This window comes from Eublepharis macularius, chromosome 9 (assembly GCF_028583425.1).
Source record: "Eublepharis macularius isolate TG4126 chromosome 9, MPM_Emac_v1.0, whole genome shotgun sequence".
NCBI lineage: Eukaryota > Metazoa > Chordata > Lepidosauria > Squamata > Eublepharidae > Eublepharis > Eublepharis macularius.
In genome coordinates this window covers 63,067,493-63,084,137 of record NC_072798.1, presented here as the reverse complement: position 1 = coordinate 63,084,137, position 16,645 = coordinate 63,067,493, and the positions used below count along the sequence as shown (strand labels likewise).

The window sequence follows — 16,645 nt, the reverse complement described above, 5'->3', positions numbered from 1 at the left end:
GCATGTGTAATGGTTATGGTGTCTGACTAGGATCTGGGAGACCTAGGTTTGAATCCTCACTTTGCTATCAAAGCTTGCTGGGCGACCTTGGGTCAGTTGCTCACATCCAGCTTATCCTACTTTACAGGGTTCTAGTTGTGAGGATAAAATGGAGGAGAGATGTAAGCTGCTTTGAGTCCTCATTGGAAAAAGGCATAAATGGAGCAAATAAATAGTAAATGCAGCATAAGTTAACTTCAAGTCTGCCCTCTACCTAAGCAAAATTGCTAGAGTTTGTCCTACTGAACTCAGAAAAAAATTGCTCATGTTGCACGGCTTCAGGTTTGTATATTTTTATATTAGATCATTCAGAAATCTATGCCCTGAAATATAAAGATTGAATAATTTTTGATGTTTCTTACTATTTATATATGTTACTTAAAAAAAAACCCTACAAGCCATTTTTAGCAGAATGAGAGCTTTATTTTGTGCTGTTGAAGGAATTATGAGTGCCTATTACCCGTAGAATCTATGGAAGATACACTCTTAAGAGTACTATCTTTTAGGTGCTGCAAGTTTGTTCTTGAATGGTGCAGGTACCAAATTTCAGGTAGACTTAAGAAAAAAAAACTAATTAGTGTCTTCTCTTCAGACCTATGGGTTGGATCCTGTCAAAAAGATCCATATGCACAAGACTGGCCAACTCCCCCTACCTGCAAGCAGCCCCCCAACTCCCTCCCCCATGTTGTTCCTAGTAGTCCTGTCCTTCTGGAAGCAGCATATCAGGGGACAGTTCAGGGGGTGGGGAACTTCCTTCTTCTCTACATGGAATTTAAATGAGCTCTAACACTATGAAAGTAGAACCTGTCTATATTTTACGTGGAAATAAGAGCATCTGGGGATACCAAAAGCAGCTATTTGACTCTGCTTTTTTCATGCTCCTCTATAGTGGAAATGGGGCCTGATTTAAATGTACTGCAAAAAGAACTAGAACTTGCCTGCCAGCACTGTCTCATTTAAAGTGGCTACTTTTGTCACTCTTAACATGTCAGTTACCCACAGTCCAACTGGGCTTGGTGTCAGCTTAAAAACATTGTATGCACAGAGGTTTAAAGGACATAGTTTAAATAAGATGCAGGTGTGCACACCACACTAAACACATAAGTTCTTCTGGTATACCACCAAGTTTCTACCTGGCCCCAAGTTACATTAAGCTAGGCTCAATTTTTTTCCTCTCTACCCAATGAAAGAGAGGGGGTGAGCAGCAAGTTACATGACAAGACAATCTTTTAGTCCTTATTTCCTCCATGGCGAGCAGGGAGACTTTTTTGGAGTGAGGCCAAGACGTATATCCCCCCCAGCAAATAAAGCCCAGTTGACTCGGGCCCCTCCTGCAGTTCAGCTAATACCTCCACCCACCCCATATTGATAGGTGCATCATAAAATACAAAGAGCGACGCCACACGGAGAAACCAAACGGGTCGTCTTGGCAATTACCCCTCGCGTCATTCCCAACAGGGTTCGCTCAGGCTGAAGGGGCCCGGTTCTGGGTTTTGGGTCCAGAGACGCAGGGCAGGCGAAGGGAGATGCCTCCTTCCCCAGCTTGTGCTGGAGAGAGCCCAAGAGACGCTGCAGCAGAGCCCGGCCTGGCTCTGCGCTCCTGCAATGGCCCGTGCGTGGAGAAGGTCCCTCCCTCCCGCTTACCCACCCACCCACCCACCGTGTAAGAAAAGCCCCGTTCCGCAGTTGCTTCAGAGGCCCTCCGCTGCTTCTGCCGGGCAGCTCTGCGGGCGGCTCGGCCGGGAGGAGGAGGAGCAGCGGCGGCCCCGCCGGCGCCTCCAACCGTCCGCGCGCGGGCGAAGCGCGGGGAGAGCGGGCCGAGTCCGGAAGGAGGCAGCGAGGCCGACTTTCTCTCGGGGCGCCGACGGCGGCTGAGGGCGGCCGAGGCGCGCCTGGAGCCCGGCGGGCCGGCCCCGCGGTGGCTGCCGAGTGGCGGCGGCGGCGGCGGCGGGGTCACGGCGGCGGCGAGGTCAGAGGGTAAAGGTCGCTCCCCCAGCATCCTCCGTGCGGGGTGCTCAGCCATCTTGGATCCTCGGGACAAGAAAATTCATGCGGTGAGTTCGGCTCTATTATTCTTCCCCCCGCCGCCTCCTTCTCCACGCCGGCCCACTCGAGAAGCCTCCGGGGGAGTCCCCGGGCGCCCGGGGCAGCCTTCCCGCCGGCTTCGCCTCGCTTTCGGCTTGCCAGGGCCGGCCTCATCCCGCTCGGTTTCCGTTTGCTTTTGTCTCTCTGAGGGAGAGGAGAGCGGAGCGGAGGGGGGAGAGGGCTGTGTGAGGGGAGGGAGGGAGAGGGGAGGGGGAGGCGACGCGGCGGCGCAGCGCCGGAGACTGGAGCGCAGGAAGCGCCAGGCCCGGCCCGGCCCGCTGCCCCTCGGCCTCCTTCCCCGGCGCCCGAAACAGGGGGAGGCCCGCCGCGGGAGGCGGCACAGGAGAGGCCGCGCTCGCCCGGGCCGCGTCCTGTAGCTCCCCCGGCCCCTCCGCTTCCTTTCCCGCCCTTGCCGCCTCCAGCTTGGACTAGTTACGGCGGCTCTCCCTCCCGTCGCTGCCGCTTATGCGGCTGGAGTGTGAGCGTAGGTCGGGGCCCGTGGCCGAGCGCTTCGTTCCCCCCTCATGCCTGGGGCGCAGGGTAAGGAACCGATGGAGCGGCTGCCCGCCGCCTCGTTGCTTCTGCTCTCCCCCCTCTCTCGGGCCTTCTCCGCGGGCTGGGCTCCCGGGGGCGGCAGGGAGGCTTGGCGTCCTCCTCAGGCCCCCCTCCCGGCCCGCGACAAGGGAGGCCGACCGGCCAGGCACGAGCAGGGCCCCCCGTCTTGGCTGGTGGCTGCCTCCGGCTCTGGGCCGCTGCCCGAGGGCCTCAGAGAGTCCTCTTCCGGGCCCCGACTAGGTTTGCAGAACAAACTTCAAAACCAGCCATTTCGCGCTCTCCGGCCTCTGCCGGCTGGTGAGCCGCGGTGCTGGGCCGTGTTTTTGTTTTGAGAGCCTTCGCTCCGCGGCGTGCACCGCGGCTGGCCGGAGATAAGCCGAAAACGGAGGTGGGGGTGGGACGTGGGAAAGCGGCAGAGCCCTCCCCCCTTCCCGAGGAAAACGCAAGGCGAACCCTTTGTTCGAGCCGAGGCGGTGTGCAGTAATGTGACCGGACCTGTCACGTTGCCTGAGCAGGAGTCGGGGTTTGGGGAGATCGGGGTTGTGCAGCCATCGAGACGGCAGACTTCCAATGTTGCGGTGGAGTTCTCTTACCGTTCTGGTGTTTAAAGTTTGGAGATCGGGCCTTGTATGTATATAACGTACTTTTCTTCCTATACGTTTGCTTTCTATAATTTACATGTCACAATTCAATAGTACTAGATATGTTTGAGGCCCTTCCCCACACCTCTTGCTTTTTAAAAGTTCTTACTGGTCCTGTGACGTAGCATTTGTGAATATCAAATTTTAGGAATTAGGTGTAAAAGCATTACTTAAAGTTCACAGGGAGAGCTTTAAAAATCCAAGCACCTGGTTGCGTATGTGCAAAACAACCCAGTCTTATGCTCAGTTACTGAAATTCAGTTGATTTCAGTAGGCCTAATTTTGCATTTGACCAGGCTATACACTTCTGAAATATGCCAGCCTATCTATCATAGATTTGTGGTCTCCTAGGAATCTAATATTTCACCTATACTAGCCTTGTAATTTCCCCAGAAGAAAGTGATGAGCGTTTTAATTACTTTATACTTTCCAAACATTTTAATTGCTTTGCACTTTCCAAACATTAAGGAAAACTTATGGGGAGAAAGCATGAAGTCAGTGGTATGGATACTTCCATCTTTTCCTGTGGCTTGAGGGGGCAGGAGGGATCTGGCCCATTTTTCCTTTTTTCCCTGCAGCTTCTGTTTTATTTGGCCTTTTATCCTTGTGGATCTTCTGTTCCCAGGCGTAACCTTTGGGTGGGTGGGGTGTTCCAAAGGGTTCCCTTGTTTGGTCACCAGAAAAGTGGATAAGATCAGTCCAGTCTGTTTTTTATGGGTAATCGTAAGGTGTTGCTGTGCAGTCAAGGAATAAGATCCGAATCCAATAGCGCCTTAAAGACCAACTAGATGTTCAAGGTATGAGCTTTCAAGAGGAAACTTTGACTTTTGAAAGCTCATGCCTTGGAAATTTCATTGGTCTTTAGGTGATACTACTCCCAGATCTTTCTTTTATGGGTAAATAACTTTAAAAAATATATACAGAACAGGTTATGAAATTGACCAAACTTAAGGAACTGACAAAAAACCCCACACAAACCATTTTAAAAACTATTGTCACTTTATTTACTGTGCGATAAAAAGAAGACAGCAACGTTTGGTATTGAAATAGGAATTTGAAATTAGGTTTCAGTCTGAAAGATGTTTTGATTACATGCAGGAATTTTGGGGGGAGGGGTAGTGCATTGAGATAAATTCACTTTTAGATGAAGTTGTACATTCTCCATATTCACTTACAACATTAAGGGATAAACATTACTCACAAATCCGGATACTGAAAATTAAACAGACAAAGCATCAGTTTTCATTAAATTTCTAATATGCCCTGAAATTGGAAGCAGACTTTTGATAGGAATAAGTGTTCATGTTTATAAGACCATGAAAAGTTAGTTTTTCTGTTTGATGACTATGGTCTACTTACATAACTGAAATCTTGTTCTTCTGATGTTTAACTGATATTTGGATACCAGCTACATAGGGTTTTCCAGGTTCCTTATAGTCTGACTGTATCTGCACAGAACTTTGGTTTTTTTTCGCTGATGTGAGTCTTGTTTAAACTACGCAACTTGTCTGTTAAACAGAAATAATTTTGTAAAATACTTAAACTTTCATAGATAAGTTCTGTGATGTTCATAACAATAGATAATTCTATAATACATCCCTTTATAATATGTGTAACAATTATAAGCACATAAATTGTTTGGAAAACTTGTGAGATGTTTGTTTTTGACTGAGACTGCAGTTATGTTTACACTTATCTGGGAGTAAGTTCTATTTTACTCAATGCTAAGTGATTAAAACATTTTTTGATTGACCACTGATCTAAATGAGTAACATGCCTAGGTGTTTTGGATGCAGGTGTCTTCATAAGAAACATCTTCATCTGAAATATAATCACTAATAAAATAGAATTCATTTGAAGGATTCAGATTAAGTATTTCAAAATTTCCCATCTTATTACTGCCACACTTTCTTTCTGTTAAGTTCCTTCATAAATAATGTGATGGTGAATTTCTCTTTGTTATTTAAAAAAGGAGAGATGTTTGAGGCAATGTAAACCAGTTTTTAAAAATTGTAATATATGCATTACACCAAAAGTTTATACTAAGGATAATTTCAAGAATGATAGTCTGTAGCTTTTCAGAGTGGTATATGTAGTTGATGTTTGTATAGTTATCAAATATTATGAGTTGCTTGTTGTTTGCAAACTTTTTCCTACATGGAAATGCTTTCAGTATAGACAGTTTATAATGTCTGAACCAGCTCTTGGTCTCTGTTCTCAGAAATTTTCCAGCACTTCCTGGTTTGGTTATGGTATCTCAGTATATAGTCTGCCATGCTAATGACATTTCATGAGGCTAAAGGTAATTAAAAATGTTTGTATTCTGAGATACCCCAGTGAATGAGAAGTACAATCTGAACTGTGAAGAGAACTCTGAATGATTCTAAGATCAAATAATTTTGATGATTCACTAAACAGCTTCCATACCATAGTCAGTATGAACACCTTTACTTTTATAATTTTAGCTTACTTGGTTCTCTGTTTTTAGCAATTTAGGCATTGGTCAAATGATTTAGTAGTGTTAACAGGGTCTTCCTGTGATAGAACTTAAGTATTAACCAACTATTCTTTCCCTTAGTGAACCTCAGGGGCAGGGAAGCCAAAATATTCCTGCCTCAGCCATAAGCCTGGCGGAACAGCTCTGTTTTACAGGTCCTGCAGAACTGTAACAGATCCCACAGGGCCTGGATCTCAACTGAAAGAATGTTCCACCAGGCAGGCGGCAGAACCAAGAAGGCTCTGGCTCTGGTTGAGGACAGGTGGACATTGTTTGTGCCGGGGACCACCAACAGATGATGGCCAGAGGAATCTAAGGCCCTCCAGGGGATATAAGAGATGAGCCAGTCCCAAAGATATGCTAGTCCTTGTCCGCTTAGGGCTTCTAATATCATAACAAGAACCTTGAACTTGATCTGGAGCTCAACCAGTAACCCGTGCAGCTGGCGTAGCTCCTGATGAACATGTGCCCTATATGGGATCCCATAGGGACCCATGCTGCCTCATTCTGGACCAGTTGCAATTTCCGGGTCAGTCTCAAGGGTAGCCCTGCAGAGGGTAGTTCCATGCAGAGGATCCATGTATACAAGTGGTAGACTGCATGTGGCTTCTCACGTTTACCATTTTAAAGATAAACTGAAAGACTTTTTAGTTTGGGCTAGTATTTTTTTTAATGCTGTAATAATTTAGCATTTTGGAACTAAAGTATCTAGCAATGTGCTTCTTAGCAGAGTTCCAGCTAATCCATGGATTTCATTAGAATTAGAATGGTTTTTATCTGCCTAAGATCACACTGTAAATATAGTACTTTTATTATTTTTAATTAATTTTTCTGAAGATCTTAATTTTATCCCCCCCCCCCCGCAATTCTTCCAAGGGGTTTAGGGGGTGCACATGGTCCCTCCTCCATTTTATCCTCATAACAACTCAGTAAGAGAATTATCCAGTGAGCTTTCTAGCAGAGTGGGGATTTCACCTATTAAAATATAGTAACCTAATTTTAAGCAAAATATAGGTAATTTATTTTGATTAGGCTGATTGGACAGGTTTCTGATTTGAAGCAGTTGGACAATGAACTGTCAGGACTAAGGTGATTATAAGCAGCATAAAATTGCTTCCTCTGGTCACTTCTCTTATGAAGGCTTGGTATGCATAGAATGCTACTTGCTATAGGGCTGAATTTGGTACGACATTAAATACTGAAAACCCTAGTCATATTTGTATTTGTAATCTTAAAATTGGTGATCCATAAGCATTGCAAACAACTCAGTGAGAGAAATCACATCCACAGGATTGCTGTATCTTGTGAAAGAGATTGTAATGGATTGATTGCCCAGGGTGGGAGGTGGGGGAATTTGCCACCAAGCTGGTAGAAAAACGGCCTGGCCTGCTTCTGGGCATTTAACAGCAGTTTAGTATGCCATAATAATCTGCTAATGTCCACATATCAAGCTGTTGTTAAAGGTTTTGCAGACTATTTTGTGTTGAGTAGTCATTTTTATCTTTCTGCAATAGAAAAATAATGTAGATGGGTTTAGATGGCAGTTCTTGTGTATGAGACATGACCTTGAAATTCACTAGAGTTGTTAAATAGCATAGGAAAAAGGAGCAAACTGTAGGTACCAAGGAAGTGCAGTGCAAATAATACCTGATAACATCTGGCAAGAGACAATTGCTTTTAATGATGCCTTGGAAGGTTGGGAAGGCTTTGGCTTGCCAGGACTTAAAATATACTTGTTCTCACTGGTATCTCACTAACTGGGCATGTATGTTTGTATTTCATTAAAAATATTTCCTAAATATTATATAATTAATACACTGAACCTAAAATAGGTAGCTGAAGGATGCTTTAACACTAACGTAGTTATTTACACACCAGCATGTTCAGGTCAGGTTTCACATTTAAATCCCTTTGATTTGGTATTGGGCATTTGATCAGTCAGAATAATTTGGTTTCTTGACTGGACAAGTGCTGTTAAATTTGGGTCATGTACTTTAAAAATGTTAACTTTTTCAGAACAACAAAAACAATGCTTTGATAGTATTGATATAATTACAAAAGAGATAGTTATGAAATAACTGTACTTTTAAGATGCATTTTAACAGTATTAGGTTAAATATGAATGATTCACCAATTGGTTCTTTCTCTCATAATGTTGTCAGTCTACGGTTGAAACTTTTAAAAAAAGAAACCAAGCAAAGCAATAGCATCTATTAAAATGTTTAAGTCTGCTGTAATTTAATTTTTCAGATTGGAGAAGTCTGCAGTTATAGCAAGTGTTCAGTAGGAGAAATTTTGCTATGCTGCTTGATTTGCCTCTGATGCTGCAGGGCTAGAGGACAAGTAGGCCTCGCTCCTGTCCTTGATAATAAATTACACAATAATGAACTGATAGGTAAACTGCTACCTATATAGTGACATTCTCAACCATAGAATATTTGACAACCAGCATCAAATACTTGATCAGTTGATTTCAGCATTAGAATACTGAAATCAGAGGAGGGCTGGCATGCTTCAACTCAAATAACAGAAGTCAGTTTGACAGTTCAACTTGTTTGTGGGCCAGCTAGGTTTGCCAACCATTAGGTGCAGCCTGGAGAGCTCCTGGAATTACAATTCATCTCCAGATTATAGAAATCAGTTCCCTTCGAGGAAATGGCTGCTTTGGAGGGTTCTCTCTGGCATTATATTATATCCCACTGAGGTTTCTGTGCTCCCCACCCTCAAATCTCCAGGAAAATCTAAGCCTAGAGTTGGCAACCCTCCTTTTATTTTTAGTCTGTCAGGCGATCAAGTGTTAGTTGAATTAAGCCATCAGCTTTAAAATATAGGTAAATGTTTGTACAACAGTGACTAAACAGGTCTCATGGTGGATCTTGTAGATGCTCTTTTTATTAAAAAAATTCTTAGCAGCTAGCATCAAATCAGATTTAAGAGATGCTCAAAACTGTACAATCAAAAAGAGTCCAGTAGCACCTTTAAGACTAACCAATTTTATTATAGCATAAGCTTTCGAGAATCAAGTTCTCTTCATCAGATGCCTGATCATCTGATGAAGAGAACTTGATTCTCGAAAGCTTATGCTATAATAAAATTGGTTAGTCTTAAAGGTGCTACTGGACTCTTTTTGATTTTGCTACTACAGACTAACACGGCTAACTCCTCTGGATCAAAACTGTACAATTACACTATTGACTAAATTTGATGCTATTTTATTTTATTATATTTTACCTTCCTCTTCCTCTTCCATTTTTATTCACAACAATTCTGTAAGGTAGGCTAGACCAAGAAATAGTGACTGGCTTGCAGTCACATAGTGAAGTTCATACTGTGTGTAGATTAAATTAATTTCTTCCTAGTCCTGCAGTCTAACCTCTACACCATGCTGGCCCCCCGCCCCCACCCCTTATCTGTTACAAAGGTGCAACTTTCAATTTATGTCAGAAAATCCCTCTTCTTTTGATGGGCTTACTAAAGATGTGAAGCCCTGGAAAGAAAAATGGATACCTTTCCACCCACTGGTACCTGACATCTCATATAGAACAATTGGAAATTGGTTGGGGAAGCAATATTAATCAAAAACCTTTATGGAATCTTTTTTGGAATGATGAGTAAAACACTTCTTATAACCAGTGTTTTTGTTGTTGCTGCTGCTGTACTTATAGCTCTCAGTGCTACAAATCTTTTGGCTTTAAGAATCAAAGGTAGCAGTCAGTTGTTAGTACTGATAACTTTTCTCCTATAGATGAATGGGTTATAAACTGGTAATACAATTTGAATTTGATGTTGCAGAAGTACTTTAAAATGTTGCAGAGTACAAAACATCTTCAAGGTTTTGGTGCAGCATTGCAACTTGGGAGCTTGCCAAGCATATTGCTCATGCAACATGGTGGCAGGAGCCTTATACAAGGCAGCCTCTAATTCCTTTCTCCTTGCTTACCTTGAATTTCTCCATCTTTTGCGTCAAGTGAGAGAAATTGATGTTTTAAATATGCACAAAGCCAAAGAACAAATTAACATATTACAAGAGTCGGAAAGGTTTTTTTCCCCCAGTTTAAGCAGTTTCCATTTCTTGAAGCTGAGTGAAAATTCAGATTAATGCTATGGATTTTTCAGACTGATTTCTGATTAGAGAAATAAACATCAGTTGCACTATTTTAAAGCATATGTTATTTACTGAGATGGAGCAAACTTAAATAAAAAGGGTAGTAAATTTTGTCTCTCTACACTTCCTGTGTACGATGTTGATATAGCAGTGAATTCCTCAGTCCTACTATATAAAAGGCTAAGTGTATTCAAGACAACTCATTTCCTACCCTGGTGTGCCTCCAGAGGGCGCTGCTATGGAGGGAAGCCCAGCTGAGGCAGCCAGATCTCCAGAGAGTGTGCCATGGTGGGAAGCCCAGGCCGGGATCAGGTGTGGAGCATGTGGCAATGTCCTCCTTCCTTGCCTTCATACAGCTGGGATCAGTGACGGAGGAGGAGGAGGGAATGCCTGCCTGCCCGCCCTCCGCTTTCTAGAGCCCATTGTATTTTTCCCACAACGGGCTCTGTTGCTAGTAGTAGTATAAGGTGTAACACTCAGATTTAGTGCTGCTACTTAATTATATTGTAGGGCTGCTTATTACCTGAGCTTTCATATTAGTTCTTTCAATTTCTACATAAAAATGATTAAGTCTGCATACTGTTCTGAACCCAGATAATAATACCTTTTATTTGTTCAATGAAATATTAATGTTTTCTCTTCAACTTCTAAAAGTTTGTTCCCCTCCTGTTTTCCCATGCTATACTTGGTGTTTTATAATCTCAGACTAAGCAGAGTTGCACCCTTCTGAGTCTGTCGAAATCAGTGTGCTTAGAAGGGTTTAACTTTGCTTATGATGGCAGTGGTTGGGTTGAGCTGCTTGTAGCTTTGTCTATAATGTTTGTTAGATATACAGTTATTGTTTGAATATGACAAACATGCTTGAATATTTTACCATTAGCAAAAATTAATGTAATATCAAAAGTATTTATATTTTTAAATATCAGTATTTCAAAGAGTAAAATTTTATCTAACCTACCAGAGCACTGCTGGATCAGACCAGTGGTCAGTCTAGTCCAGCACCTTGTCTTGCACACAGACCAAACAGTTAGTGTTGAGGGTTAACAATAGGACATAGAGGCTGAGATCTTCCTTTGATAGGGTTTCATAGCCAGATTGTTGTCTTCAAAGCATAAGACACTTGGGGTGAGGTCAGTTGTGTTGTCTCCATATTTGTGTCATAGCTGCTTGTTAAAACCACTCCGGAGTGGTTAAAGGTTGTTATAACAAGTCTGCTGTCAACACATTGCAGAAGGTCAGAGACTTTTCTTGCAGACTTTATGCAAGAAGTTTCCTGGCTGATTGCTTATCCTTCTGGAACCTGATTCTCTTCACTTGGGTCAATTAACTTCCTTTCATACTTTGAAATTACCATCTAAGTTGTCTACTGAAAACAGACAGTTAAGGGTCAAGATTTACAAACATAAACTAAAAAAAGATCTTGCATCTTCCTCATGGAACATTATAAGAAACTTCAAGTATTTTTTTTTTCGTTTTCATAATTTTCTTAGGAACTGTTCAAAAAAAGTATCAGTAAATACTTTTATTCCAAAGACCACAGTTGAAACCACTGTAGTAGACTGACAAATACAATCCTAAGCAGTTACACCCTTCTAAGCCCATTGTTTAGGATTGCATTTTGAGGTTGTGTTCAGATGAGAACAGGAGGTTCTTTGCCTTTCAAGTGCATTTACTGTTCTCCTTGTGTGCTGTGTCAATATTCAAGACTTTCCTAGTTTCAAATTAATCACAGTTTGACATAACATCTGAATTGGGTTCTCTAACAAATTATGGTTTGTTTCTTGCATGCATATGAGGATTCTAAACCAATGTCTAATCTTTGACAAACTGTCATTTGTTTCTGGCCTATAAAAGTACCCGCTTTCAGACATTATATCAGACTGAATCTAAACCAGGAAGTGATCACTAGTAGTGTGCAAAAGAGAGAGAATCACATGAACTCATTTCCTCGCTCATTTTCATCACAAACAATGATGTGTTTGCCATTTGAATGTAGCCTGTGTAATTGGCATTCCACAGAGCTAGAATGTATTTAAGGCATTTTGTGAAGTTAAAATTTTCTGTCTTTACTTGAAATTGGAAATATTTTGCTGATAATTAGCCATAGTGCATTCTGAAGTCAGCTTGCTCTTTTCCTAGATGGCTGCCATAGTGGTTTTACTCTCTCATCCACACCCTGCTTGCTTTTCTCCTGCAAGCTGCCCAGGAGCTGGGATGACAGTTTAAAGGTTGCAGAGAAAGGGAGGGTGGTGTTGAGAGGATGGGCCCTTTCCATCCATCTAGTGATGTGGGGTTTCTAAGAAAATTTGAATTGGGAAAATTTCCTATTTAAATAAATAATTTAAACATTTGTATAATATTAGCAAGAAGGAAATACACCATATACACGCCTGGACCATGTACAAACACTAGAGCATGTCCATCCTTCATATCCCTCATTTAGCCCACACAATAGCCCTGACAACTATCAGTAAACAAGAGGGGGGCAGAAATTTTCCCACAAAAATAAATAAATAAAGCATTTGAAAATTTTCTACCCCACATCACTGTGTCCATCCTTAGCATGGGCCCTGTAACTCAGGGAGGTGTGCAGCTTACCTGCTGTTGAGTCCCTTTAGCAGCATCTGTTTCAAGGTGACAACCACCTGCCAACAATATAGGCCTTGCTTATTTTCTTGGAAGTGGGCTGGATGTGACATTGGGGAGCAATGCTTAGAGGTGCCGCAGGTGGCTTGTAAAAGAGCCGCATGTGGCTCCTGAATCCACTTAGTGAGTATCACTGTTTTAACATCCTCAGCAGGAAAAATTAATGTACTTCCAGCATAAGAGAGTTTACATTGTCTGAGGAAAGTGGGAGATAAAATTTGTGTGTAACAGATCTAGAATATCATATTGAAATAATATCAAGTGTCTTCTAATGTTCACAAGAATAGGAAAAATAAGGTTAGTAAACAAGTATTATGAACAACAGAGCAGAGACAAAACACAGCCCTGACTTTGATATCTAAATGGAGAATATCTCTTAGTAATAACTAACTTTACAATGGTGAATTATATTAGCAGTATTAATGACTTTAGGGGGGTGAACTATGTTGATATGCTCTGCTGTTAAAGAAAAATGGGATTCTTTAAGAGACTTGAGTTTATATATGTATATGTAGTGAGTGATAATTTCATCAGCATGGACTTGCACTTAATTGTTGTTTTTGTTGTTGTTCTTGGATTACTTTTATATGTGAAAAGTTGGTTATGCCTATGTTCTGTGTGAAAATATAGAGGCGAAACTTACAAATCATTTGACTTTTGATAATATCCAACAATTTTGATGTTTAAACATGCCTTATGGCTAATTATTAGAGAGAGAATATTAATTTGTCTCTTAGGAATTGTAATCTGCAAAATGTCTGGTTGCAGGATACCTAGTGCAAGTGCTTTTTGTAAAAAAATTAAAAGATGCCAGTACTTAAAAAGTTGTGCCAATTTCCACCAATTCCTCCCTCTCTCTAGAGATCTCCAATAGGTTATTCCTGAGTGAAGCAGGCTGGCTTACAAAAATCAGGACTTTGGTGAGGCCCCCCCCCACTTTGACTAGGAGTATAATTCTGCTGTGTTAATTTTTCTGTCTTATTCTTTACTCTTTCACATTTTAGTAGGCTATGTAATGTAGTTAACTAAGAATCAGAATATCATGTATACGGAAGTTACATTGCAGTTTTGTTTTGTGCTGTGTAGAAAATAAGGCATTTCTGCATTTGTCTTGCGTAAACAACAAATGAGAGGAAAACATTAGGCTTATTGTTTAGTGCTGTTTCTTCTGTTATTAAGTTTCAAAAGCACATGTGTCACTGTCCATGAGCAAGTGTAGGATTTTTCAGCAGTAAGAGTACAGATATCAAAACATACATTTGGGAGGTCTATTATTTTTACACCTTCTTTTTGCATCTTCATTCTTTTTCTCTGACTAATAAAGCCGCCTTATGCTGAGACATACCATTGGTCTTTCAAGGTCACTATTGTCTGCTCTGGTAGTTGCTCTTCAGGGTCTCAGATAGAAGTCGTCTTTAACATCACCTGATCCTTTTAACTGAAGATGCAAGCGATTGAACCTAGGACCTTCTGTATGCAAAGTAAATACTCCAGGCCTTCTGATGGTTAGTGAGGTTTTTAAGATCCTTGAGGAGAAAATATCTTGCACCCTTTGGTGATAGGTTTCATAATTGTATGCATGAAAAAACTGAATTTATTTACTACTACCCAGCCTTTGGGGACACAAAGTGGCTTAGATCATCTCCTCTTCTCTATTTTATCCGTACAACAAACTTGTGAGATAGGTTAGGCTGAGATGGTGTGACCTCAGGGTCACCCAGCAAGCTTCCATAGCAGTGTGAAGATGCAAACCTGGTCCAACTCTCTTACAACTATACTATGCTAATAGTCAATTAATGGTTTATTCAGTGGATGGTTATTGGTTATGAAACCAGTGCTGGGATGGGGTGGCACATAACATTTTGCTCATTTAAGCAGTATCTTAATTACAACTGAAGTTTTTTCCCCAGTTGTTTCCAACTAGCACTTATGTAAATTCAGTGATCTCAAAAGTTGAGTGCTGGATTATGATAACTATGTTGCATTTTACTTCCAAGCATTCTTGACACCATGTGGCAGTTACTGAATATAGTGATACATAACTTTTAAAATGGAATTCTAAAGCTAGAGAAGGGAACTGGGGGGGGGGGAGTGCAGGTACTTAGGCCACATTAGAAGTGCTTCAACTAATGCATGGTGTTACTAAGTCTGCATGTATAAATTTTGCCAAATCTATAGACCGCGTTCAGTACAGGTGTATATTGTTGTTACAAGAACTCTATCAATCTAAAAATGAGAACCAAAGTTTTCTGCAGAGAAGAACTAAGACTTTTAGGAATTTACACTGCAATCCTAAAGAGAGTGACACCCTGGACTTATACTGTAAAAGTACTTTATATAACTGTCCACATGAATAGTCATTTTTCTGAAAACTTTTGAATGACATTTGTTGACCGTTGCTAAAATTTTGGGTTGCACTCATATGAATGTGACTGAAGCTGCAATCCTATGCATATTCGCCTGAGATAAAGCCTGGGTGATGCAGTGATCTGTGTGCAAGATCATGCTGTGAATGTTGTTTAGGAATCCTGCTGTTGCTTAGCTAATCTTTATATTTCCACAAAAAGAGTGAATAATCCTGAACTTTTAGTCTTTCCTTAAAGTGATGTAAATATTCATATGGACATGATCGGTTATATCAGGCAGTACTTTTATCATGAAATAAAAATATTTCCCCCATAGTCAGTGTTCTCAAGGAAATAGGAACACTTACCTCTATTTCACTATAATGCAGATTTAAAAAAAAATAGCTGAGTAGTCCAGAGTATTTCTACTAGTGATGAGAAAAATTAAGAAAATCATTAAAAAAAACTTCAAACAATATTTTAAATCATCTTGAAATAAACGTAGTCAAATTTAAACATCTCCTGAAAAAACAAAAGTAGAGCAGGAAATTGTATTCTGGGTCATTGTTTACTAGTGAGAGAAATACACTGGGGTAGTGCAAGGAAGAGGTTTGCTATAGTTTAAGATGCTCCCCATTGCCTTATCTCCCTTCTTGGGCATGAACTTACAGAATACATTCAATTTTGGTAAATCTTTGATTTTTAACCATTTATATTCTTATCTAAAATAAAGCTGAGGTATTCAGTATTCCAACAAGCATAAAAAATGCTCTCAGGCATACTTCCTTTGCAGGCTAGCTATTAGTGTAATGTTTATTTTCTCCCACATAATAGCTCAGTATATGGAAACTGGGTCCATCTTAGTTCAAGAAGGTTTGATTGTAGGCATTAATGCATTTCTTTTTATTTTGTTGTAGAGAGCCTCCATCCCCAAAATTTTGCTTGGTAATTTCACAGTGCATGTGCTTACATCATCATTTAAATTATATACATGGAAATTAAACTTCTAATTTTTTTTTGCTATTTATACCAGAGGGGAGAAATAAGAAAAGTAATAAGATATCATTGGGCAACATTATGCAGATACACTCAGACTGGAAATGACACCCTCTCAGGCACAAGTTTTCAAGAAGCCTACTCATAAGTTTGGTGGTCCCCAAAGCCTTAGCTATTGAGTTTGGGGCAGTTATCAACATTAAGAAATTTGTCACCATTTTTAAATATGGAGATTTTAATCTGGGGCCCATATGTCAGTTTTATAGAGGCCTTTGAATTGCCTCCAAGAACATAGCATGTTATTGTCATACACTGGTGCATATGAAAATACCTTTTCTGTCAGCCTTCTTTGAACCAGTGCATCTCAAAGGAAATAGTGTTATTGCTCCTGCTAGACTTTTCTTGGGTGTCTGTGCTTTCTAGTCACTGGGGACTGACACTAAATTCAGTTTCTTTTGTTGTGATTTAAGAAGCCACTGACTGATAAAATGCCATGAACTCGTGTAAAATTGCTGGATCATTTTTTTTTCTTTTCTGTGTTAGCACTCTGTATCAGTGTGCTTTTAAAATCATGTGCCTCTCTACAAAAACGATTGAACCCTTTTTGTGAACTTTGTTATCTCACCTAATGTGCAAATTGTTTTTCCTGTAATTAATACAGTTTAAATGTTTAAGAAGGAAAAATATTTAAACCTTGCATTTTTTAAAAAAAAGTGGTTAAGTTGTATGTAACGCC

The 16,645-nt window shown here is 40.9% G+C and overlaps 1 protein-coding gene across 4 annotated transcripts in view; it reads left to right on the top strand.

The window, feature by feature from the left end:
- Window positions 1-1,848: 1,848 nt before the first annotated feature.
- The window catches only part of CNOT2 (CCR4-NOT transcription complex subunit 2), a 58,465-nt gene continuing 43,668 nt past the window's right edge, over window positions 1,849-16,645 (top strand). Inside the window, exon 1 of one of the 4 annotated variants that reach the window (XM_054988970.1) lies at window positions 1,849-2,093. The gene's annotated coding sequence lies outside the window, so the exon portion shown is untranslated. Of the gene's footprint in view, window positions 2,094-3,288; window positions 3,307-16,645 lie in introns of those variants that run through there. The other 3 variants (XM_054988968.1, XM_054988966.1, XM_054988969.1) reach the window with 3 other exon arrangements.